This window comes from Lissotriton helveticus, chromosome 2_1 (assembly GCF_964261635.1).
Source record: "Lissotriton helveticus chromosome 2_1, aLisHel1.1, whole genome shotgun sequence".
Taxonomy (NCBI): Eukaryota; Metazoa; Chordata; class Amphibia; order Caudata; family Salamandridae; genus Lissotriton; species Lissotriton helveticus.
This window is the reverse complement of record NC_136059.1, coordinates 179,575,945-179,603,087: the sequence shown is the minus strand read 5'-3', so window position 1 is coordinate 179,603,087 and position 27,143 is coordinate 179,575,945.

Here is a 27,143-nt window from a genome sequence, read left to right as displayed (position 1 = left end):
CCACCATCTATACCACCACCACCATCAATACCTCCACCTCCACCAATACCACCATCAATACCACCACCACCTCCACCAATACCACCAACATCAACACCACCACCAATACCACCACCACTACCACAAATACCACCATCACCACCAATACAAACATGACCAATACCACCACCAATACCAACAATACCAATACCACGCCATTGCCAATACTACCACCACCAATAACAATACCACCACCAATAACACCACCACCAGTAATACCACCACTACCAATACCACAAAAACCAATACCGCCACCTCCAATACCACCAATACTGCCACCACCAATACCACCACTAATACCACCAAAACCTCAAAAAATATCACCAATACCCCCACCGCTACCACCAATACCACCACCAATACCACTACCACCACCACCACCAATACCACCACCAATGCCACCACCACCAAGACCTCCACCATCACCATCAATACTGCCACAACTAATACCACCACCACAAACACCACCAATACCACCACTAATACCACCACCACCAATACATCCAGCACCAATACCGGCACCAATATCACCAGCAGCAATACCAATACCAGTACCAATATCACTCTCAATACCACCACCAATACCACCACAACAAATACCACCATCACAAATACCACCACCAATACCACCACCACCACCAATACATCCACCACCAATACCAGCACCAATACCACCAGCACCAGTACCAAAACTAGCACCAATATGACCACCAATACCACCACCACCAATACCAATACCACCAACAATACCACTACCAATACCACCATTACACCACCACCATGTTCAATACTACCACCACCACCAATACCACCACCACCACCAATACCACCACCACTAAAACCACCACCGGTACCACCCCCAATACCATCACAACCACCAATATCACCACCAATACCATCATTACCAATACCACTAATACCACCATTACCAATACCACAACCACTAATACCACCACCAATATCACCACAACCAATACCACCACCCCAATACCACCACCAATACCAACACTGCCACCACCCCCACCAATATCACCACCACCAATACCGCCACCACCAATACAACCACAAACACCACCAATACCAACACCACCTATACCACCACCACCAATACCACCATCACCACCAATACCACCAAACATACCACCACCAATACCACTGCCACCACCACCACCAATATCAATACCACCAATACCACCATCACCAATTCCACCACAAAAACCACCAATACCACCACCACCACCAATGCCACCACCAATACCACCACCACTAATAACATCACCACAAATTTCACCACCACCAATACCACCACCACCACCAATACCACCACCAATACCAACACCACCATTACCAACACCAGTAACACCACCACCAAAACCACCACCACAAATACTACCACTACCACCAATACCACCACCAATACCAACACCACCATTAAACACCAACACCAATACCACCACCACCAAAACCACCACCACAAATACCGCCATCTTCAATACCACTGCCACCACCACTAGTACCACCAATACCACCATCACCAATACCACCACAAATACCATCACCAATACCAACACCAGAAATGCCACCACCACCAATATCACCAATATCACTAATACCACCACCACAAAATACCAACACCACCAATACCTCCACCACCAATACCACCAACAATACTACCACCAATACCAATACCACCACCACCAATACAGCCAATACCACCATAGATATGACCACTAATACCACTTCTACCAATTCCACCCCCACAACCACAAATGCCACCCCCAGTATCACCACCACCAATATCACCACCACCAATACTTCCACCAATAACAACACCAATACCATCACTACCGATACTACCGGTACCACCAATACCAATACCACCAGCAATACCCATACCGCCCCCCAATACCACCTACACCAATACCAGTACCACCACCAATCCCAGTACCACCACCACCTCCAATACCAATACCACCACAATACCAATACCACCACCACCACCAATACCACCACCACCGATACCAATACCGCCACCCCAATACGTCCACCTCCAACAATACCACCACCACCAATACCACCAATGCCACCACTTCCACTAATACCACATCAACCATTACCAATACCACCAAAACCAGTATCACCAATACCACCACCACCAATACCACCACAAATACCACCAAAACCAATACCACCACCTCAGCTGCTCTCACTCACTAGTAATAGCAGGGGCACTGTACGAGGTCAGAGCTGCAGCAGATACCATCCTTCCCTCCCTCAATGCCTGCCATAAAGCACAGCCCTCCCTGAACCAGGAGGTGAAGCCAGGGCTCTACTACAGCTGAAGTGATTTTTATTAGGCCACAAATAGCAATCACTTTACGCAATGCCACACTGCACACTCAAATCACAGAGAGGACAGAAAAAAGCCCCCCCCCCTTCAGTTCTTCCTCCTGATGGGTGACAATGTATTTACAGAGCGAAAGGTGTTGCAGCGCTTTGTTAATGTTTATAGCTTGGATCATATGTAACTCTCACTTCACACTTTGTGTCTGTAATTTACAACACTTACACATCTTCTTCACTGCACTATTTATCACTACTTTGAAGACGTCGCATCCCCGTCTCTTCCTCTGATATTTACAATCTAACAAACGGTCGAGAGGGCCCTTTATTGCAATGCAATAGTTCTTGCATTTGCAAGAGTCTAAGCTATTAATATTGTAAATGACAATGCCTTATATTTATGTTTTGAAACCAAAAACATAAATGAAGAGCATTGTCATTTACCATGCCATTAGCTCAAACACGTGTGAAGGCGAGACCTATTGCATTGCAAATGCTTGTTCTATGGGTGATGCATGCTGCATCACCCATAGAAAGAGGAAATTGCCTCTTGGGATTGTTTTTGTGCAGGAAGGTGCCCTTTCCTGTACAAAAGCAATCCTGTCTGTAACACCGGCACTATTACAGCCTGGCACAAGGGACCTGTGAGAGCCGTAGGCAGCCTCATGTACAGCAGCGCAGGTAGAGAGGGGAGGAACTGCTTGCTGCCCTGAATTGGGTGAACCTTTAGTAAATATGCCCCTAGACGAATGAAATGTAATGCCAAACCAAATGCCTGCAGCATCTTCCTCAAATGCCTTTTCTGCATCCATGGTGAGAGGGACAGCAGAAATGCTGCTTTGTTCAGTATTAGTATCCGTATAGTCTTCACCTAGTACAAGTAATGTCTTACATTTATGTGAGGGTAGACTTCGCCATTTCAGTGCAGATAGGGAGGAGACCATCTAGATGCAGGACCAATATATTACTAAACAGACTGAGATCTGTATTCATGTGGGAATTTTCAGCATTTTATATTGTGCATGTACAAACCAATCTTGCTCTGTATCATTTTGTAACGGCTCATCGAATGCCAGCTTTTGCTAATAGCTCAAAAATAACTCCACCTCATCAGTAAAATTCATTAAGGGATTCATTTTTGTGTAAGGTGCTTTTTTGAGTATATTGTGCTCATAATTTCAGCACATAACTCACTTTATTCTTGGGATTGTTAGCAATTCAGCAGCATTAGGTGCATGTAGGCAAATTGCCTTAACTAGGTCCATTTCAATAATGCTTATTAACACATAATAATGTAAGATAAACTTTTATGGATATGAGAATTGGACGCCTTGTGTTGCATGCATAGGGCCTCTTTTACAAGCCCCTTGCGCCGCTGTTGTACCACTTCTACCACTTCTTTTTGAAGCAGCAGCAGCACAATCAGTGCTCCACACTGCTCCTTATCTACAAGCTGAGACATTGGGTCCAATGCATCAGTTTGTAGAGCCCTGCATCACGTTATACCTGCAACAGGTAAGTGGCGTAGTGAAATTTACAACATTTCACTGCGTCACTCTGTGACTTAACTGCATTGAAATCCTTACGCCTGCTCACATAAGGAGTAAGGATTGAAGCAGGGCTTTTGCAATGGATTTGCCTATGTGTTCTGATGCGTTGTAGATGTTTTACAACCTACGCCAGCAATACGTCACTCTGTGTCTATGGTGTTGGTGTGTGAGGTAAGATAGAATCTTGATGAGCAGCGGATTTCACCAATCAGCTGGAAGAGATCAGAAGAGCTGGGAATTAACTTAAAACTACACCTACTTGTGGTACTGAGGTTCCGTGAATTCTGAACCCATGTTTTACATGTCATGGTTCCGTTACGATTTTGGTAACAAGGAAACGTAACTGATGAGTTCGGCAAGTACGAGTGTTTTCGCCATGTTACACACGAGGACTCACAGTGTATTTGAAGATTCTGCTCCGAACCATAGTTATCATTCTGTATAAGGCAGCCATTTTGTCGTTGCCCTCACATAGGCCGATGACTGTGGCTGAATGAGTCTTTAAGACTCATGCCCTTTAGCTGGGGTTTGTGCTGACTTCTACATGACCCGAAGTGAACTGACCTCGTTGCCTGAAGCCGACCTTGCTGAGACAGTTCTTGCCCGCTAGCTGATCACGACTAAAATCAGAGCGCAGGGCATCATAAAGTTTTACTACATACAAATATGCCTTATCCTACTCTTACCTGTTTCTGTTTCTTTCTTTATGGTCTATTTATGATATGGGTTGTGGCCTCTTTTATTATGAGTTCGTTCGGCCTGTCTAGAGAAGAATGCTGGGTTTGTCCGGTGATCGATCATGGGCCGGACAACTGAAAAGTGGGTTTTACCGTCATGCGATACTTTTGGTGTGGATGCATGTGATTGGACAGTTCGTAAATATTAGGTATTTGTCTGGAATGTGATTTTTGGCATAAAAAGGAATGACTTGCTTTGTAAAAGTGAGCAGTCTCCTGAGAACTCATACCGTGATGATTTCTGTTACTGGCTGCAGTCAATAAATTCGATCTTTGACGTCACCAAGAAGAGTCCCGTGTCTCTGTATTCTAAGACAGGTGAACCCGAAGACTTTGGGCGTGCCCCTGGTGCCGCCGGGTCTTAAATTACCCGGTTCTTCAGTACTCCATTCATCTCAACATTGGCAACAAGTTGTTGGTGAAACTGAATCCCGAAGATGGCATACTAATGATACTCACATGTTTTAGATTATGAGTCATTACATCGGGTGAGATATATCAGGAGTCATTACATTGCAGGTAGGTTTTAGTAAAATGGGAAAATTCGTCCTGAAGTATTTTACTCACTCGAACTTTGTGCTTTTGGAGTCTCCTTGGCTTTGCTGGCGAGCTACGTGTGCTGCCAAGGACTTTTATGCATCTTGCAGTGTTGGTGTCTTTTAGGAACACAGCACCCAGCATTCCTTCTGTGTGAGTGGGGCCAATATCTGACATAGAGCTCTGTTGTCTTCCCCACTGCCTGGATTCTTCTTAGCTCTGCTGGCGGCAGTGCAGGTGCCACCAAGGACATTTATCCATTCTACGGTAATGATAGCATTTCAGACCATTGCACCCAGAATTTCTCCAGTGAAGGCCGGGCCACTATCATACATACAGCTCTGTTGTCTTCCCTGCTGTGCAGGACTCTATGGCACTGCTTGCAGCGATGTGGGTTCTTCCAAGAACTTTCATGCATCCTGCAGTACTGGAGGCGTTTCAGTCCACAGTGCACAGTATTCCTCCTGTGTAGGTGGGGCCACCATCGCGCATACTGCGCTCTTGTCTTATTCCCCAATGTGGGGCTCTTCATGGAATTGCTAGTGGTGGTGCAAGTGCCACCAAGGACTTTCATCCATCCTGCAGTGCTGGTGGCATTTCAGATCATCCGTTCCTTCTGTGTGTGCAAGGCAGCATACAGTACCTGCACAGGACATGCGCTGGGTGCGCCTGGGCATGGCTTCGATGATGATCAGGCTAAAAGTGGACCTGCCTGCATCTATCTGCATCTGGCTGGGTCCCATCTACTCATCCACAGATAAAAGAATCAAAGGAGCTGGTCAATCACGCTCTTTATGGCATTGTTCAATGCTTGAGTGAGCCCCCTTATTTCTCTCACCCCAGAGGCAACGTCTGTAAACGAAGCCCAAAATATGGCGGGCATAGAGTTTAGTCATAAATGGCATGTGAAATCTTGGACTCTAATTTGAACTCTTTACCAGACATTTCCACTCTGCCCAGTTCACTCCATCTAAAAGGAAGAGAAAAGACCATTGTGTAACACCAGTGGAGGATGAGAAAGAAAGTCAAATTCCTGGTGCTATAAAGGTGGACACTAGATGCAATCATAAGAAACAAGCTAGTAACCCTGGGAAATTAGGCTTGAAGGATTTAAAGGAGCAGATGGGACTGGAGACTATCTATAAGGATTTCTGCTCAAAAAGCTTTAACGCGCTGGAGAGCTTTATTATGGACCTCCGTACAGTAGTGCTAGAGAAGCTAAGAGGAATGGTCGACCAGTTAAATTGCCTGAAAGTTCCTTCCCATTTTAGTAATAACTGCCAAGCAGCTACTCTTGGCCAATCAACATGGAATACTAACCAGGCCTCACTTGAGTAGTCTCAACACAATAAGAATTACTCAGTCCTACAGGGGCCCCTAAGGGGGGGAAATCTGGCCACTGAAACCAGACCCTGTTCTAATGCAAACATCCCCCTGCTCATCCCCATGGGACAAACAGAGAGGAGAATTCCCATCTGAATCCAAGCACTGTATATAACTTCCCTCATATGGGCACCATACAGCACAGCCCTGAAGCATGTTCCAAGATTCAATCATCGAAGTGAGAGTACTATTACATGCTTAAGACAATCTTCTTGCTTAAACCAAACTCCAGAGGAGCCAAAGATCCATCAACCAAAATTATTTTAATTAGGAGAACCCCTTGGATTGGTATACACATAAAGAAATCTGCAGGAGACTGCCTGAATATTAATTTTAAGAACCCACACAATGTGACTTTCCTCCTTCAATGTCTCCGCTCCTTGGCCTTTTCACCAGGTACTATAAAAGCCTTACCACTGGGGTATTTCTCCAGACCGTGCACATCACGTCCAGTTCTTTTCCCATTTACTGTTGCTGCAATTAGACCAAATGCCCAACTTGCATGTAGTGTTGAAACAAGGAAGATTTTTGAAGCACTAGCAACCATGGACAAATCGGGTTGACTCACGTTGTTAATGATATCCTGAAGCTCCTGCAGTATAGGGATTTGTTAGGTGTTCCAGGCACGGGCCTACTCTACACATTTCACTCAGGGGCAGTATTTGCAAACATTCATGGACCAAGCCATTGTGTAAAAGTGCTTTCTTTGAATGTGGCAGAGACTTGATTTACGGTAAAGAACCATGGCTGGTTATCAACAATGCAAGATTATGACATAATCGTATGCCAAGAAACTTGGCTGTAGACAATTTTAACTCAAATATTATTTACGTCTTCTGTAGTTCAGCTAGTCCATCAAACAAGGGTAGAGTGAAAAAAGGCCAGGCCACCTTAATTTCAGCTACATTGACAAGAATAGTAGAAGATGAAACTCATTCTACTTCCTTTTACCAAATGTTGTTACCTATAGTTCCAAAAATGTCTATGTAAGAGTTTTGGTGTTAGCTCCACCTAGGTGATAAATGATCTTGGAAATGATATTACCATTATTTTAGATGGGCACAAAAAGGCTTTTATTCTTTGGTTAAAGACTTTATATTTGTTTATGTAACCTAAGCCACAATGTGGCTTGTAGATAGAGAAGTGTCAATGTTAACACATTTCAAGCATGTCCCATATGGCGATGCCTTGAATACAATATTAATTATAAGGAATTTGATATTCATCAGTGACTATAATCACTCTAATATTTCACCTCCTCCGACTTATATGGGCGGGGGAGTTGTAGTAACATTGAATTCATGATTATGCTCTCTGACCTAAAATCTTTGTTGCTGGAGAGTAATACTTTAGTTAGCTTTAAGTGACCACAACTCGCGTATTGCCTCCATTGGTCTAAATCTTACAGATACTAGCACAAGTGGAGAATCATGAGAAAATGAATCCGAAAAGAAAAGGAGTTAGGATCAAGTGGGCGAATTTTAACAAGGATCAATTTATGCATGAGCTTTTAAGTTACAATAGGTTTGCTATTTCTGTAATTACCACTTTTGATGAAGACCCAGTAATATTTTAAATGCCTTTAAATCTTTGTGTACTTCAATCACCGCGAAACTACTTGCATTTGCAGTGTTAAAACAAATTTCAACAGGGTTGGTTTAATCATGCAGGCCGAGCACTCCTAAAAGCAGCTCTCAGTAAAAACCTGTGCATAAAGGAAGAAATCTTGGCAACCAGGTGGGAGTATAAGGGTATATTAGAGAAAAGAAGAACAGAATTTTTGGAAAGTAATCAATAAACATTTTTTTGCCTACCACCAAAAACCCACAATAGAATCTCTTATTTCGGTTCAGGGATGGGTGGAATGTTTCTCAAAAATCTTTGTCCCATCTCAGTCAGATCTAAATATACCAGAAAGTAAAGAGTACAATTTCAAAAGGATGCCGCATTAGTTCCCAGTCAGTCTGGTGGCGTTACGAGCTTCTAGAGGGCTATCGCTTTGAGTCCTTCTGGTACTATTGTAGATTTCATATTCTGAAGCTTTGCAACATTTTGCTCTTCTAGTTTCCCGTCAGTCAATCAGAGTCCGATGCCCTCCTGGAAACAGGAAGACAATAGTCCACAGAGAGCGATGTTACATTTGCAACTAAATTATAACGATTATGTGCTCATGTGGATTTTGCCTCATTCAGGCCTACTTTCCCACATATTTACTACATTTTTAATCAAATATTAAGGTGCATATCAGCAAGGGACGGCGATAATTATCGCTCAGTGTGCCTAGCACGAGGATAATTATAGTCGGCTAATGCTGCATTTATCGCTGAGATAGTGATCTATCAGCAACGCATATCTCAAATGCGATAAAATTCCAGGCGCAAGCTGCCATATGTGCGATTATCGCTGGAAATCCAGCGATAATGGCACAAATTATGGCGATAGCTTGATGATAGGGCAGGGCATACTCAGCCATGATACCACCTTCCATTGTATATCATGGCTAAGTCAGACTGCAAGCAGGCATAAGGAAAGTAGTGGTTAGCGCTAGTTTTCTTATCGCTGTGCATGTTAGCTTACAACTTGATAATTGGAGAAATGTCTCATTAGAGATGCAAAGCTGGGCGTTGAGGGAAAGGGCGCTAAGGCAAGGATTTGTGCGATAGCATGACCTTGCTGATAGGGCGTTAAGATTATCACCGCTTTAGCGGCAAAAAGTGCCGCTAAAGCAGAGATAATGCCTTTGATGATATGCCCCCAAACCTTTACGCAATGTAGGAGGTCTATGTGGAAGTCTAAACGTCTGTGTTAACCCCTTCGATGCTGATGACGGAGCGGTTCCGTCATCAGCATCGGTTGGGCTCTGCTGATGACGGAACCGCTCCGTCATCATCACAGCCCTCAGGGGGGAGCGCTGGCGCTCCCCCCCCTGGGGCATCGTTTTTTTTGCCAGTAGTGGGGGTGGCAGCGGGAGACATTCTGCTGCCCCCCCGCCCCACCCCGCACTTCCTGGTGACGTCAGCACACTGTCGCGCGCGCCAACATCATCAGGAAGCGCTAGACGCGCTGGAAGCCATTTGCTTCCAGCGCGTCGAGCAAGTAGGTGTGTTTCCTGCTCTCCGGTGGGGTGGGGGGGTCGTTTCTCGGTGCCTTGAGGCATCAGGGGGGATGAAACACTGTTTCCCCTCCCCTGATGTCCCAATGCAGGGCATTCCTGGTTCAGGATCGCGCACAGCGTCGCGATCCTGCACCAGGAATGCCCCACTAGACACCACGAATGTTTTTTTTTAGAAAAGGAAGCGACCCCTTGGCCAAGGGTCGCTTCCAGGGGCCTCATTATTTGAAATAGACTTTTCTGCCCCCCCCCCCCGGGGGCAGATCGCCCGATTTTGCGCGTGATCTGGACCCGGGGGGGGGGCAGAAAAGCCCACTGGACACCAGGGATTATGTTTTGTAATGAAAGGAAGCGACCCCTTGGGTAAGGTCGCTTCCTGGGGCATGCAATTTTTGTTTAGACATTTCTGCCCTTCCTGGGGGAAGATCGCCCGTTTTTTAGGGGAATCTGGACCCGGGGGAGGGGGCAGAATAGCCCACTAGACACCAGGGATTGTGTTTATATTAGTAAAGGAAGCGACCCCTTGGGCAAGGGTCGCTTCCAGGGGCATAAAGATTCAGTATAGACTTTTCTGCCCCCCCTGAGGGCAGATCGCTCATGTTAGCGCGTGATCTGGACCCAGGGGGGGGGGCAGAAAAGCACACTGGTCACCAGGGAATATTTCTTTTGTTGATAGGAAGCGACCCCTTGGGTATGGGTCGCTTCCTGGGGCATATTATTTTAGTTTAGACTTTTTTCTGCCCCCCCTGGGGGCAGATTGCCCGTTTTTTAGGGGGATCTGGACCCAGGGGGGCCAGAAAAGCCCACTAGACACCAGGGATTGTGTTTATATTAGCAAAGGAAGCGACCCCTTGGGAAAGGGTCGCTTCCAGGGGCATACAAATGTAGTATAGACTTTTCTGCCCATCCTGGGGGCAGTTCGGCTGTTTTTTTTACCGTTTCTGGACCCAGGGGGGGATAGAAAAGCCCACTAGACTCCAGGGATTGTTTTTTTTATAGGGCGCGACCCCTTGGCCAAGGGTTGCTTCCTTGGGCCCATTTGTTTTCAAAAGTATGTTCTACCGTGTCTTTATTTGGCCTCTCTGCCCTCCGTAGGGTTGCTTCCAGGGGGCCCACGTTTATAATGATTTACATTCTGCCCCCCATGGGGACAGACACCCCATATGTGACATACCCTGTGACATAGCCTGTTGTAATGTGTGTTGTTTTTGTTTCTTCTAATGTGTATTGTTTTATTTTCTCTGTAGATTGTTGCAGTGTGCGGTTCCGTTACTGGTGGTTCTGTTGTTCTGCTGTTTCTGTAGTTGCATGTGTTTGGTAAGAGACCTTTTTTTGTTCAATTGTAATGTAATTGTTTATTTTGCAAAGTGTGTAGTAATACGAGTATGTTTGTTTTCTGTTTTTTGTGATTGTAAATCATGTTTTGCATTTGTTTTTGTTGTGTACTTCTGTAGATGTAAGTTTTTTTTTCTTCTTTCTAGTGGGATATCGTTGCCTATTTGCTGTGTCTTTGCAGAGTAGGTGCTGGTGAGTGTAGTTGCCTCTTGTAAGTGAATTGTATATTTTTTCTAAATATAGATATTTGTGATAAAGGCTTACATTTTTTAAATTACTTTGCACAGTGTTGGGGTTGTTGAGTTGTTTGTGCAGACTCCTTTAGTTGTAAGGATAATGGCTAGCCGCCGGATTACTGCTCAGCAAGTTGTTGGAATGCTTTTTGATTCTTCCTCTGACCATGGTCCAGAGACTGACTCTGATTCTCAGCCAGAGGTGGGAGGTGAAGATTCAGGTAGTGAGTTTTCCCTACACATGGCTTCATCTGATGATGAAGACACTCTGAGTGCTGATGAAGCTACTTTTGGTGTGGATGAAGTGCCTGTGGTTGCGGAGGACATTGCTGTGCCAATAGTGCGGCAAGAGACATCTGGGCTGCAGCCTGGGGCTGCTAGTCTTCCAGTTGGTGTAGTGAGACAAGAGGCAGCTGGGTGGCAGCCTGCGGCTGCAAGACTTGACGTTGAAAGTTCTGACCTCTGGGTTGCACCAGGCATGGTGCAGCCGGCATTGCCTGCATTTACTGGTGTTCCAGGGTGTAGGGTGAACACTGAAAACTTTTTGCCTATTGATTTTTTCAAGTTGTTTATGGATGATGTGTTTTTGGCAGAGATTGTAGAGCAGACTAATTTGTATGCTGAAAATATTTTGAGGGTGAACAGTGCCAGCCTTAAGCCCCATGCTAGAGCTACCCGGTGGACTCCCGCAACTTTGGAGGAGATGAAAAAGTTTTTGCGTTTAACTTTTTTGATGGGCTTGCTTAGGAAACCATCAATGGCTTCATATTGGTCTACTAGTCCCTTGATGGCAACAGCTATATTTCCGGCAGTCATGAGTCGTGATAGGTATTTGCTTCTGCTTCGGATGATGCATTTTGTTGACAATAGTTCTGCTTTGGCACGAGATCACCCTGATTGTGACCGTCTTTTCAAGATTCGGCCTGTCATTGATCATTTTGTTGATCGATTTCCTGAGATCTTTTATCCTGGGAAAGAAATTGCAGTGGATGAGTCTTTGCTGTTGTTCAAGGGCCGCTTGGTTTTTCAGCAATACATTCCTAGTAAGAGGGCACGCTATGGAATTAAGCTTTATATGCTGTGTGACAGTGAGACTGGGTATTTCAGGGTGTACATTGGTAAGGAATCCAGGATTAACCCCCCTGGTTGTCGGTCGACTTTTGGAGTGACTGAGAAAATTGTGTGGGAACTTGGTCGTGGATTTTTTAACAAAGGCCATCATTTGTATGTTGATAACTTCTACACTGGTGTGCAGTTGTTCAGGGAATTGGCCAAAGGGGACACTGTTGCTTGTGGCACAATCCGCTCAAACCGTAAAGGTTTCCCAAAAGAACTTGTTTGTCGAAAGTTTGCTCAGTGGCAGTGCATTGCGTTGTGAGGAGCTTCTAGCTGTGAAGTTTTCAGACAGGAGAGATGTCTACATGTTGACTTCCATACATGATGAAAGCACTGAACCGGTGACTGTTTGGGGTCAGGTTGCAGAAGCGCGCAAACCTGTGTGCATAATGGACTACAATAAGTACATGGGTGGTGTTGACAGAGTAGATCAGAGGTTGGAACCGTATGCTGCTCTTCGTAAGGCTTACATTTGGTACAAGAAGTTGGCTATCCATCTTTTCCACTTGGCAACCTTTAATGCTTTTGTTGTGTTCCAGAAATCTTGTCCCCAGTCAAAGATGACTTTTGTAAAGTTTCAGGAGTCTGTAATAGGCAGCCTTGTTTTAGTGGAACAGGCAAGTGTTCCTAGAGTTGGAGTGGTGGAGGATGTTGCCAGATTGAAAGATCGCCACTTTCCTGATCAAATTCCTCCTACAACCTCAAAAGACTTTCCCAGTCGGAGATGTGGAGTCTGTTGGCGAAGAGGTTTGTGGAAGGAGGTTCATATGTACTGCCCCGACTGCCCTTCAAACCCCGGGCTGTGTGTACCTGCTTGTTTTAGATTGTACCACACGCAAAAGAATTTCTGGGAGCATCCATGAGTGGTAAAGTGAACTGGTTGGTCTTTATTCTTTAAAACTTATTGTTCAGTTTCAAAGTTGGCATTTGTGTAGTCTTTTTAGATTTAGTTGTTGTGTTAGTAGATTTGTATCAATTTGCAATTTGTTTTAAAAAAAAACAAACTAAAGTATGATGTTGGTTTGCGTGTAGTGTCCATTGTCTGACGGTGTGCATGGTTTGGCGCTTGGCTGCCGGTGTCTGTGGACTGGTGCTTGTCTGGCGGTGTCTGTGTCCTGGTACTTGGCTGGCGGTGTGCGTGGTCTGGTGTTTGGTTGGCAGTGTGCGTGCTCTTGCGCTTGCCCGGTGTTGTGTTTGGATTTGTCCTTGGCTGGTGGTGTGCGTGGAGTGGCGCTTGGCTGGTGGTGTGTGTGGAGTGGCGCTTGGCTGGTGGTGTGCGTGGAGTGATACTTGGCTGTCTGTGCACGGAGTGGTGCTTGGCTGGCGGTGTCTGTGGAGTGGTGCTAGGCTGGATGGTGTGCGTGGAGTGGTACTTGGCTGTCTGTGCACGGAGTGGTGCTTGGCTGGCGGTGTGTGTGGAGTGGTGCTTGGCTGGATGGTGTGCGTGGAGTGGTACTTGGCTGTCTGTGCACGGAGTGGTGCTTGGCTGGCAGTGTGTGTGGAGTGGCGCTTGGCTGGATTGTGTGCGTGGAGTGGTACTTGGCTGTCTGTGCACGGAGTGGTGCTTGGCTGGTGTTGTGTTTGTGGAGTGGTGCTTGGCTGGTGGTGTGCGTGGGGTGATACTTGGCTGTCTGTGCATGGAGTGTTGCTTGGCTGGCGGTGTGTGTGGAGTGGCGCTTGGCTTGCGGTGTGTGTGGAGTGGCGCTTGGCTTGCGGTGTGCATGGAGTGGTGCTTGGCTGGTGGTGTGTGTGGAGTGGCGCTTGGCTGGATGGTGTGCGTGGAGTGGTACTTGGCTGTCTGTGCACGGAGTGGTGCTTGGCTGGCGGTGTGTGTGGAGTGGTGCTTGGCTGGATGGTGTGCGTGGAGTGGTACTTGGCTGTCTGTGCACGGAGTGGTGCTTGGCTGGCGGTGTGTGTGGAGTGGCGCTTGGCTGGATGGTGTGCGTGGAGTGGTACTTGGCTGTCTGTGCACGGAGTGGTGCTTGGCTGGTGTTGTGTTTGTGGAGTGGCGCTTGGCTGGTGGTGTGTGTGGAGTGGCGCTTGGCTGGTGGTGTGCATGGAGTGGTACTTGGCTGTCTGTGAACGGAGTGGTGCTTGGCTGGCAGTGTGTGTGGAGTGGCGCTTGGCTTGCGGTGTGCGTGGAGTGGTGCTTGGCTGGTGGTGTGTGTGGAGTGGTACTTGGCTGTCGGTGTGCACTGAGTGGTATTTGGCTGGCGGTGTGCATGGTCTGGTGCTTGGATGGTGGTGTGCGTGGAGTGGTGCTTGGCTGGCGGTGTGTGTGGAGTGGCGCTTGGCTGGCGGTGTGCATGGTCGGTCCTTGGTTAGTGGTGTGCGTGGAGTGGCACTTGGCTGGCGGTGTGTGTGGAGTGGCGCTTGGCTGGATGGTGTGCGTGGAGTGGTACTTGGCTGTCTGTGCATGGAGTGGTGGTTGGCTGGCAGTGTGCGTGGAGTGGCGCTTGGCTGGATGGTGTGCGTGGAGTGGTACTTGGCTGTCTGTGCACGGAGTGGTGCTTGGCTGGCGGTGTGTGTGGAGTGGCGCTTGGCTGGATGGTGTGCGTGGAGTGGTACTTGGCTGTTTGTGCACGAAGTGGTGCTTGGCTGGTGGTGTGTGTGGAGTGGCGCTTGGCTTGCGGTGTGCGTGGAGTGGTGCTTGGCTGGTGGTGTGTGTGCAGTGGCGCTTGGCTGGTGGTGTGCATGGCGTGGTACTTGGCTGTCTGTGCACGGAGTGGTGCTTGGCTGGTGGTGTGTGTGGAGTGGCGCTTGGCTTGCGGTGTGCGTGGAGTGGTGCTTGGCTGGTGGTGTGTGTGGAGTGGTACTTGGCTGTCGGTGCACGCTGAGTGGTGTTTGGCTGGCGGTGTGCATGGTCTGGTGCTTCGATGGTGGTGTGGGTGGACTGGCGCTCGTCTGGCGGTGTGTGAGTAGTTACTTTCTGTTGGTCACTACACACACTGCTAGTTCAGTGACACTCCACGCAGTCCATCATTTTGTGTAGTTGCAGTGCCAGAAATGTGGGCGTGTGAAAGTGATGGGCCCTTGAATGGCGCTGTCTGCTGGTGTGAGTGTTGTAATGTGATGGGTCTGCGGCTGGCGGTGTGAATGTTTTGTAAGTAATAAATGGTGAAAAGCGATGCACAGCAGTGTTGTGAAATAGTTGTAACAGTTGGAGAGAGTCTTGGGTGCACACGTGGGTAGTGTCTCCGTCCGAAACACAAAAGGAAATAATCAAAAGGTTGTGTATGCATGAACCATGCTACTACATCCCCACAGGTGGCACACCGAATGAAGAATGCTTCAATGACAGATTATCCATATAGTTGAATTTATTGAGGTGAGGGTTAATCCTCAAAACCAAGTTGATATTTAATTCATATCAATCATGTATTCATATTCATTCATATTCATTTTCAAATGAGGAACAATCAAGAAATGCGACTCCAATGCATTTCGGGCGGAGCCCTTTATCAAGGAGTGCTGTAAAGAAGGAGACGGGTAACAATCAGGTCGAGTGTCATAGAACTAAAGCAAAACAGCGCGCTGGGCTTTAATCATATGTGGGGGCCAAGAGGAGGTTAAAGATTAAAGTGCCGATCAAGGAGTGAAAAAATATGAGTGACGTGGCTCATGGCTAAAGGCTAGATGCGGGGTCATGACTAATGGTGTACTCGAGGCAAACAGGGTGCTCTTAGCTTTAACGGACGTGGAGGGCAGTATTAACGCTATAAAAAGTTATGTTGACGTCTAAAAATGTAATTTCAGAGTCGCTAATCTCCCATGTTAGTTTGATTCGATCATCCTTGGAATTGAGTTGACAAAGGAATTGTTCAAGAGAATCTTTGGAATCCATCCAGATGAAAAATAGGTCGTCGATATACCTGACGTACATTTTTATTTTTCCTTGATTGATATGGTCACCATATATGTGTGTTTTTTCAAAGTTTTCCATATAAATGTTAGCATATGAAGGGGCCGCACAATTTCCCATGGCCATTCCAGAAAGCTGTAGGAACCACTCATTGTGAACTTGAAAGTAACTATGGTATAAGGTATATACCATCAATTCCATGAGGAAAGCTTGCATGGGAACGTTAATGTCACTGTTAAGTTATACTGTACTCCAAGTAAGTTTTTGAATGGCACTTTTTATAGCGTTAATACTGCCCTCCACGTCCGTTAAAGCTAAGAGCACCCTGTTTGCCTCGAGTACACCATTAGTCATGACCCCGCATCTAGCCTTTAGCCATGAGCCACGTCACTCATATTTTTTCACTCCTTGATCGGCACTTTAATCTTTAACCTCCTCTTGGCCCCCACATATGATTAAAGCCCAGCGCGCTGTTTTGCTTTAGTTCTATGACACTCGACCTGATTGTTACCCGTCTCCTTCTTTACAGCACTCCTTGATAAAGGGCTCCGCCCGAAATGCATTTGAGTCGCATTTCTTGATTGTTCCTCATTTGAAAATGAATATGAATGAATATGAATACATGATTGATATGAATTAAATATCAACTTGGTTTTGAGGATTAACCCTCGCCTCAATAAATTCAACTATATGGATAATCTGTCATTGAAGCATTCTTCATTCGGTGTGCCACCTGTGGGGATGTAGTAGCATGGTTCATGCATATAAAACCTTTTGAATGTTTTGTAAGTGTCACACGTACGAAAGGTGTATGAATGGCCTGTAAAGAGGTTGGTGCCTTGACGTGGCTTTACAGCTCACGAGCTGTGAGTCAGTGGTTCAGTTTATCATACTTTCAACTGTACGCAGTGTATTTCATTTTTGTGAAATTACTTGCGAATACAATTGTATGTACTGAATCATCACTCACCCTCGTGCCAAATCCAACCAGTATGTGTGTGTGCTTGCAGATTAGATGGCTGTGCAGTAATATTTGTCTTTTTTCTTTTTCTGAAGTAGGGTGTACCTTGTCCCTTATTGTGAATGTTGTGATGTGTTGCTTTTCCTTCCGGGTGGTGTCAATGGTCTGGTGTGTATCAGGTATGAAAGGTGCGTGAATGGCCTGTAAAACGGTTGGTGCTTTGTCATGTCTTTACAGCTCACGAGTTGCGAGTCACTGGTTCGGTTTTTATGCATTTATTTATTGACAGAGCATTTCATTTTGTTGAAATATCTAGTTAATAAAATTTTATGTACTGAACCATCACTCGCCCTCATGCCAAATCCAACCTGTATGTGTGTGTCTTTGAGGAATAGATAGCCGTGCTTGAATGTTTGACTTTTGAGTAACTCTGTTAAGGTGTACATTATAGCTATAATTAACTTACAAAATTTAGATAATATTGTTAAACCATGGGAGTATATGGTCATGTCTGTCTGGTGAATTCTATTGTTTTTTTTTATCCACAATCTCCTGCAAACTTGAAATTGTCTGTCACAATTTCCATGCAGTATTGTCCCAAGAATCGCACGCTCTCAAATTGAAAACTTAATTCATTCAAAACAATTTGGTTTTGCAAGGTGGTTCCCATGAGTTTTTGGCCCGGGGCTCGGCGGGCATCTTTGGAAACTACCAAACCCAAAGAGTTCTGAAAACCAGACACCCGGGGAAGTCCAGGGAGGTATGGCATGCGTGGGTCCCCCACTGTTTTCCTACCCAGAAATCACTGCAAACCTTGCATTTAGGTTAAAAAAAACACTTTTTACTCGGGAGAACAAGGGGAATGCTGGGTGGTAGGACATTTTTGCCGTCACGGAGATCCCACGGAAAAAAGTTTGGAAAAGTGATTTTTTTAACCTAATTTTAAGGTTTGCAACGAATTCTGGGTAGGAAGCGATTGGGGGACTCACGCATGCGATACCTCCCTGGACTCCCCCGGGTGTTTAGTTTTCAGAACTGTTTGGGTTTGGTAGTTTCCAAAGATGGCCACCGAGCCCCGGGCCCAAAACTCAGGTGACCCCCCCAAAAATCAAGGTAGTTTTGCTATAGGTTATTTTAAATTCTCAACTGTATGATTTGGACCTTTTCCTGTTGCAGCCACTATGCCTACCCACGCAAGTGAGGTACCATTTGTATCGGGAGACCTTGGAGAACGCTGGGTGGGAGGAAATTTGTGTGTGCCCAGTGATGCCACGCTTTCCCACACAAAAATGTGTGAAAAATCTGATTTTTTTCAGCAACAATAGAGATTTGCAAGGGATTCTGGGTAAAGGAACGTTGGAGGATCCTCGCAAGCCATACCTGCTTGGAAGCCCCTGGGTGTCTACTTTTCAGAAATGTGTGGGTTTGGTAGGTTTCCCTAGATGGCCACCTAGTACGGGGCCAAAAACCCAGGTAACCCCTCTTGCAAAAGCTGGTGGTGCAAAAACCCAGGTAACCCCTCTGCAAGGGTAGTCTCTTTGCCCCAAAAAGGGCACGATTTCACTGCGAAATTGAGGTGCGACCACGTTGCGTTTTGCGCTGTTTCCTGTCGCAGGCACTAGGCAGACCCAGGCAAGTGAGGAACCCTTTTTTACGGGAGACCCGGGGGAATGCTGGGTGGGTGGAAATTTGTTGATCCACGCAGATTCCCAAACTTTCCACCATAGAAATGTGAGGAAAATGAGTTTTTTTTGTCAATTTCTCAGATTAGCAAGGGATTCTGGCTAACAGAACCTGGTTGTAGGCAGTCGAGTCACCCCATCCTGAATTCCCCTGGGTGTCTAGTTTTAAAAAATTTATAGGTTTGCTAGGTTTCCCTAGGTGCCGGCAGAGCTAGGGTTCAAAATCAAAAGGTAGTCTCTTTGCCCAAAAAGGGCACGGTTTCACTGCGAAATTGAGGTGCAACCACGTTGCGTTTTGCGCTGTTTCCTGTCGCAGGCACTAGGCAGACCCAGGCAAGTGAGGTACCATTTTTTTCGGGAGACCCGGGGAACGCTGGGTGGGTGGAAATTTGTTGATCCACGCAGATTCCAGAACTTTCCACCCCAGAAATGTGAGGAAAATGTGTTTTTTTGTCAATTTCTTAGCTTTGCAAGGGATTGTAGGTAACAGAAACTGGTCGTAGGCAGTCGAGTCACCCCATCCTGAATTCCCCTGGGTGTCTAGTTTTCAAAAATGTACAGGTTTGCTAGGTTTCCCTAGGTGCCGGCAGAGCTAGGGTTCAAAAGCAAAAGGTAGTCTCTTGGCCCAAAAAGGGCACGATTTCACTGCGAAATTGAGGTGCGACCACGTTGTGTTTTGCGCTGTTTCCTGTCGCAGGCACTAGGCATACTCAGGCAAGTGAGGTACCATTTTTTTCGGGAGACCCGGGGGAACGCTGGGTGGGTGGAAATTTGTTGATCCACGCAGATTCCAGAACTTTCCACCACAGAAATGTGAGGAAAATGCATTTTTTTGTCAATTTCTTAGCTTTGCAAGGGATTCTGGGTAACAGAACCTGGTGGTAGGCAGTCGAGTCACCCCATCCTGAATTCCCCTGGGTGTCTAGTTTTCAAAAATGTACAGGTTTGCTAGGTTTCCCTAGGTGCCGGCAGAGCTAGGGTTCAAAAGCAAAAGGTAGTCTCTTGGCCCAAAAAGGGCCCGATTTCACTGCGAAAGTGAGGTGCGACCACGTTGCGTTTTGCGCTGTTTCCTGTCGCAGGCACTAGGCAGACCCAGGCAAGTGAGGTACCATTTTTTTCAGGAAACCCAGGGAAACGCTGGGTGGGTGGAAATGTGTTGATCCACGCAGATTCCTGAAATTTCCACCACAGAAATGTGAGGAAAATGCGTTTTTTTGGTCAATTTCTTAGATTTGCAAGGGATTCTGGGTAACAGAACCTGGTGGTAGGCAGGCGAGTCACCCCATCCTGAATTCCCCTGGGTGTCTAGTTTTCAAAAATGTATAGGTTTGCTAGGTTTCCCTAGGTGCCGGCAGAGCTAGGGTTCAAAATCAAAAGGTAGTCTCTTTGCCCAAAAAGGGCACTATTTCACTGCGAAATTGAGGTGCGACCACGTTGCGTTTTGCGCTGTTTCCTGTCGCAGGCACTAGGCAGACCCAGGCAAGTGAGGTACCATTTTTTTCGGAAGACCCGGAGAACGCTGGGTGGGTGGAAATTTGTTGATCCACGCAGATTCCAGAACTTTCCACCACAGAAATGTGAGGAAAATGCGGTTTTTTGTCAACTTCTTAGCTTTGCAAGGGATTCTGGGTAACAGAACCTGGTGGTAGGCAGTCAAGTCACCCCATCCTAAATTCCCCTGGGTGTTTAGTTTTCAAAAATGTATAGGTTTGCTAGGTTTCCCTAGGTGCCGGCAGAGCTAGGGTTCAAAAACAAAAGGTAATCTCTTGGCCCAAAAAGGGCACGATTTCACTGTGAAATTGAGGTGCGACCACGTTGTGTTTTGCGCTGTTTCCGGTCGCAGGCACTAGGCAGACCCAGGCAAGTGAGGTACCATTTTTTTCCGGAGACCCGGGGGAACGCTGGGTGGGTGGAAATTTGTTGATCCACGCAGATTCCAGAACTTTCCACCACAGAAATGTGAAGAAAATGCGTTTGTTTGTCAATTTCTTAGCTTTGCAAGGGATTCTGGGTAACAGAACCTGGTGGTAGGCAGTCGAGTCACCCCATCCTGAATTCCCCTGGGTGTCTAGTTTTTAAAAATGTATAGGTTTGCTAGGTTTCCCTAGGTGCCGGCAGAGCTAGGGTTCAAATCCAAAAGGTAGTCTCTTTGCCCAAAAAGGGCACGATTTCACTGCGAAATTGAGGTGCGACCACGTTGCGTTTTGCGCTGTTTCCTGTCGCAGGCACTAGGCAGACCCAGGCAAGTGAGGTACCATTTTTTTTCAGGAGACCCGGGGGAACGCTGGGTGGGTGGAAATTTGTTGATCCACGCAGATTCCAGAACTTTCCACCACAGAAATGTGAGGAAAATGCGTTTTGTTTGTCAATATCTTAGATTTGCAAGGGATTCTGGGTAACAGAACCTGGTGGTAGGCAGTCAAATCACCCCATCCTGAATTTCACTGGGTGTCTAGTTTTCAAAAATGTATAGGTTTGCTAGGTTTCCTTAGGTGCCGGCAGAGCTAGGGTTCAAAAACAAAAGGTAGTCTCTTTGCCCAAAAAGGGCACGATTTCACTGCGAAATTGAGGTGCGACCACGTTGCGTTTTGCGCTGTTTCCTTTCGCAGGCACTAGGCAGACCCAGGCAAGTGAGGTACCATTTTTTTCGAGAGACCCGGGGGAACGCTGGGTGGGTGGAAATTTGTTGATCCACGCAGATTCCAGAACTTTCCTCCACAGAAATGTGAGTAAAATGCGTTTTTTTTGTCAATTTCTTAGCTTTGCAAGGGATTCTGGGTAACAGAACCTGGTGGTAGGCAGTCGAGTCACCCCATACTGAATATTTTAAACGGTGTTATTTTCTTATTTTCAAACTCTCTTTCTCATAACTATCTTTTAGATAGGAGCACTCATTTTTTAGCTATTCCAACATATTATCAACTGCAGATGTGTTAGGAAAATATATTGAAGTCTGGAGTTGTGCATTTCAAGCTTTGTGCAATGAATCAGATTGCCTGTATGCTTTTAACCCCTTGCGTGCTGCGCACATTTTCGCCCTGTGTGGGCGATTTAAATAGTGGGCGGGATTCGGACGGCCCCCGGCCATCCTCTGCACACGCCCACCGTGACGCATTGCGGCCAGGGGCCATCGGAAGCACGCAAGGTGTTAATTTCCACATGTATGCCAACCAAAAGCTGAATATGAAAAGGAGATAGGCAGACCATAAAGCCCAGTAACCTATTTCTCCTGTGGGAGGTGGAGTTTATGGCACTTGGAGCAGTGTCATCCTAAAGATTTCTGGGGGCCTTGGGCAAGAAAAACATTTGGGACCCTGTTTGTAAGAAGTTAGAATTGTATTACCCAAGTTCTGCTAATTCAAGCCCTGTTATTTAATAATATTCATTTACATATTAAAGATCGAAATACAGATAAATGAGCTAGGGAGAAAGTTCACTTTCCCAGGGATCCCATTGGGAGTTAGAAGCCCTGGGCTATTGCCCACTTTGCCCATGCCTTAAAACGTCTCTGACTTGGAGGATGATTTCTTCTGTATGATCACAAAATAGGTTTTCACCGAATTCTAAGCTTTTGTCAGGCATATTTGGAAGGTTACATTCATATCCTGATAAAGAGGGTTGTCACATGGAGAGACAGAGGGGTTGTTATCACCCACTTCTCTTTTCAGGTCTGTACACTCTTGCATCAAAATGTATCAATAGATATTTTAAATCAAGCTTACAAGTTTACACTCTCTCACAACTGTCTCACCACTAGATTGGGCCAGATGCTGTGCCCTTCGCTTCACCCAGAGACAGTGCTTAATTTGCTAAAGTGCCAGGGCCATTGCCCCTGCTAGCACTGTCACTGACAGTACCATCACAACTACTAACCATCACACTCCTACAAGTGTGACAATTCATAATATTCCAGGCCCCAACAACTATGAGAATGGCTTTGGCAGCATTTATTGGTCATTTTTGGTGTACATTGAATTTGTAAACAACTTTTGCTGTGCCCATCTCTAAATTGCAAAAACAGAGCCACCATGTGACAGACTGTCAAAAGTGCTGGTGTTGACAATTACATGCCAGCGCAGAGCACCAAAAACCACAGGCTCCAATTAAGTGTGCCTAGAGACCAGTAGACCCTGCATCAAGACACTGGATCAATCGCCACAAGCACTTTCGATAAGCCTCATTGCAAACGCTGTAAGTGGTGTAAAATGCTATAAACTGCACTACCAAAAGTACTCTATGCAGAACCAACGATGTAAAGATCAGTATTTGGGAGCGGCAGATGATTCAACACTCCTAACACCTATTTAGTAGAGAGGTGCTGTGTTGGATAGATCGAACAGCCGCCACTCAAGTTGTGTAAGCCAAGATGATACTTTAGTGAGGTTTTGGTATTATTATCACGTTTCATTTTTTTCTTATTAAATTCATCTTGCATTACATGTTGTGATTAATATGAACAGTTGTGTCAAATCTCTATTTGTCATGACATGAAACATGATAATTAGATCTCGCCCGTGAGAGTTTTGAAAATTTGTGAGATTTACATTCTAGGCCTTCTTTAGGCCTGGCACTCGGACAAACAATGGAAGGAGGCAGTCTCAATTTATTTTGCTTTTTGAAGTGGTCATTGCTCCCTAATACCCTGGATTAAGGGCCAGGGGTCGCATAGATGCAACATGAAATCAGGTACAGAAATGAGTGGTTTGGAGGTCACTTAGTAAATATTGAGTGAGTGTTGTTTCAGTGACCACATGTGGTTTGTTTCCACCCATAGTTCAATGTAGAAAATGTGTAAAGTAAGGTGGTCTGTTCTTTCCCAAGACTTGCATTACTTGGACAAGAAACAACCTCAGCTTTCCTCAATCAAGACTATTAGGTCAGAATGAGGAGGTTAGTGTTTGGCTCAGTATCAAAAATTGGGCTATTAATTTGGGAAAATTGTGAACCCTATCAACTTAATGAACACAATCTGGTAAGCTTAAAACACAGTTCTCAGAGAATCTCTTCTGATCCTATGGTAGCTTGTTATGTGTCCCGGTTGGGCCTAGAAAGAAACTGCCATTTTACATGCACACAGGTTTTACCTAAGTGGCCTTCGCTCTCAATGACATTTGACATATATTTGTGTTCATGTCTGTGTGGATTAGATTCCATGAAACTGTACTTGCTTACAAAATCAACTTCACAAGTACACTATCATGATACCTTGTACATCTTGTACAAGGTCTATACATACATTGTGCAAATGTGATTGTTTGTTTTCGCCCATGCAGCAACACAGCTATCTATCGCCCAGGGCAAGGGTGCTGTCCAATATAAATAAACAAGCATTTCTGGCTTGAGGAAAGGAGCACTTGGTGTAATTTGCGAAGTCACCACATGCTGAAACCTCAGCCCAACCGCTTGCTGATCTCTCTGCGAAGAGGGTGTCCAATTCGTGACCATGACGGGCCCTCCATACTTTCCCTACAGGTAATGGGGTTGGATCATCCGATGCAAGATTTCTGGCAGAACACATACATACTCCCTAGGCATCTTGGTTAGGGAAAGCATAGTAGGAGTATGCTATATATACTTATTATATCTTGTATACATTATATGTTGTTTAATATACCTTACCTGCATATGTACAATGAAATAGCAAGATGGTGGAACTTTTTATCAATTTCACTATCCTGATATTGCTAATCACTTCTTTTCTGCTTCTGTCTATTGATCAGTGCAACACATGTATTTTATACAAGAATCACTTTTGTTCAATTAGTATTAAACACGCCCCACTGTGTATCCCTTTTATACTTCTCTGAGAGAAAGAGATTACCAGTGACTGAGCAAAAGGGTTCTAGATCTGTTACCATGATCCCTGGGAGAGCTCAGGGTCATCATGTTCTGTGTATTCATAAACCTTTTGCCACTCATCTAGATTTAGGAGGGCTAATCGTGACACTGTGGGCTAGCTGGTCTTTAGGACAACATATCCTACGGGGGTGCAGAATCAGTCCAGCACCATCCCTACATTTATATTGCCAAACAAATGCGCACTTCTTAATGGGGGGTAGGGAACTGCATGAGAAGGTCAGACAAAAGTAGCAGGCATTCCCCATAGAGGAGCAAGTTAACAACAATTTTAAAGTCAAGAAAATAGCATCATTAAATTTCACAAACTAGAGCAAAATGTAATGAGCAAAAATATATGTCTTCATTTAATTAGGCTAAATGGATATGAATTACTGACATTTTAAGGCAAAATGACGTAGAAAAAGTAAAGCAGCTTTTAAAAATAACAGTAATGTCCTTGACTGAGTCAGCACAATTTTAGAACTACCGCAATTGAGCAGAGGTGTGATACATCAAGTGGGTTGCAGCAGTCAAGGATTTTCCCTTCATACTAGGTGCTTGTTTGGGATACTCCATCACCAATGGAACAATATCCTAACCACCATATTACAAGTACATTACAGCCAAAGGCACTTTATTAGAAATTGGGTAGTTGGGTGTCTGGGGTGTGAGCCATGGCCAAGCAACAGCCACAATCATTTGCAGGGTGAACTACAAAAAGTCACTAAATCAACACGTGCCTAACCCTGGGTAGCTTGGCACAAAAAGCTGTCAGGTTTAACTCAGAGGCAATGTGTAAAGTATTTATGCAGCACACAAACAATAATAACACGAAAACACAACACAAGAAAAATCCCAAACTGAGTATCAAACAATCAGTTAATCAGGATTCTTGTATAGTGCGACTACTCACCCGTTAGGGTCTCAAGGTGCTGGGGGGGGGGGGGCTGCAATTCAGTTGGAGAGCCAGGTCTTAATTTACATTTTTGTACATGGCTTGACACCAAAATAACAAAAATCAAATTAGTAGAACAGGAATTAGTAATCTTTGAAGATTTAAGTGCAAATAGCACCAAGAACAAAGCACCAACTAGTGATCGCTAGCTAGTCATGCTGGACCAGGTCTAAGTCCACATGTTCCGGTTAACCGTGTTGGGGTACAGGTCAGCCTCAGTTACCAGATCAGTCCTACAGCAGTGTACTTTCTCAATTCTGCACCAAGAGTCCTGTTCGCGTCGGAGAGGGCCATTAAGGAGATTGTTACGGAAGGCTGACGACGTTGCTGGAGCTTCGAGTTGGCATTCTCCGCCAGCGGTCGATGCTGTAGCATGAAGGGTTGGGCTGCCGGCTCTTCATTTTGAATCTCAGTGCGAGCAGTGCAGTCTTGGCGTGAACAGGCCCCTTCAAGTCACCAACGACCCCGCCACCGCCAGAGCCAGCCTACACGAAGGGATGAAAGACATAGCCGAGTGGATGAAGACCAGCCGCCTGAAACTGAACTCAGACAAGACAGAAGTCCTCATCCTGGGATCTTCACCCTCCGCCTGGGACGACTCCTGGTGGCCCCCTGCCCTGGGCAGCGCACCCAAACCAACAGACCACGCACGCAACCTGGGCTTCATCCTGGACTCCTCCCTCTCCATGACCAGACAAGCCAACGCCGTCTCCTCGTCATGCTTCAACATCCTGCGCATGCAACGTAAGATCTTCCGGTGGATCCCCACCGAGACCAGGAAGATGGTCACCCAGGCCCTCGTCACCAGCCGACTGGACTACGGCAACTCCCACTACGCCGGAACCACTGCCAGACTCCAGAAGAGACTCCAGCGAATCCAGAACGCCTCAGCAAGATTCATCCTGAACATACCCCGACACAGCCACATCTCCAGACACCTGAGAGACCTGCACTGGCTCCCGGTCAACAAGAGAATCACGTTCCGACTCCTCACCCACGCACACAAAGCCCTACACAACCAAGGACCAAGATACCTCAACAGCCGCCTCAACTTCTACACTCCCACACGCCAGCTTCGATCTACCAACCACGCCCTCGCCGCCGTCCTCCGCATCCGAAGAGCCACCACAGGAGGAAGATCCTTCTCCTACCTCGCCGCCAAGACGTGGAACTCCCTCCCGACCCACCTCCGCCTGACTCAAGACCACCTCGCCTTCAGGAAGCAGCTCAAGACCTGGCTGTTCGAGCAGTAGCGGACCCCCCCTCCCCAAGCGCCTTGAGACCCTCCGGGTGAGTAGCGCGCTATATAAATGCTATGATTGATTGATTGATTCAGGGTCATGAAGACCCGGAAAGGTTGATTTCAGCTCTCCGAGCAATAATAAGTTACCTTGCTGTGCTGCCCTGAGTCACAGGGAAAGGACAAGAATGCATATTGGATAATGTATTTATCCTATATG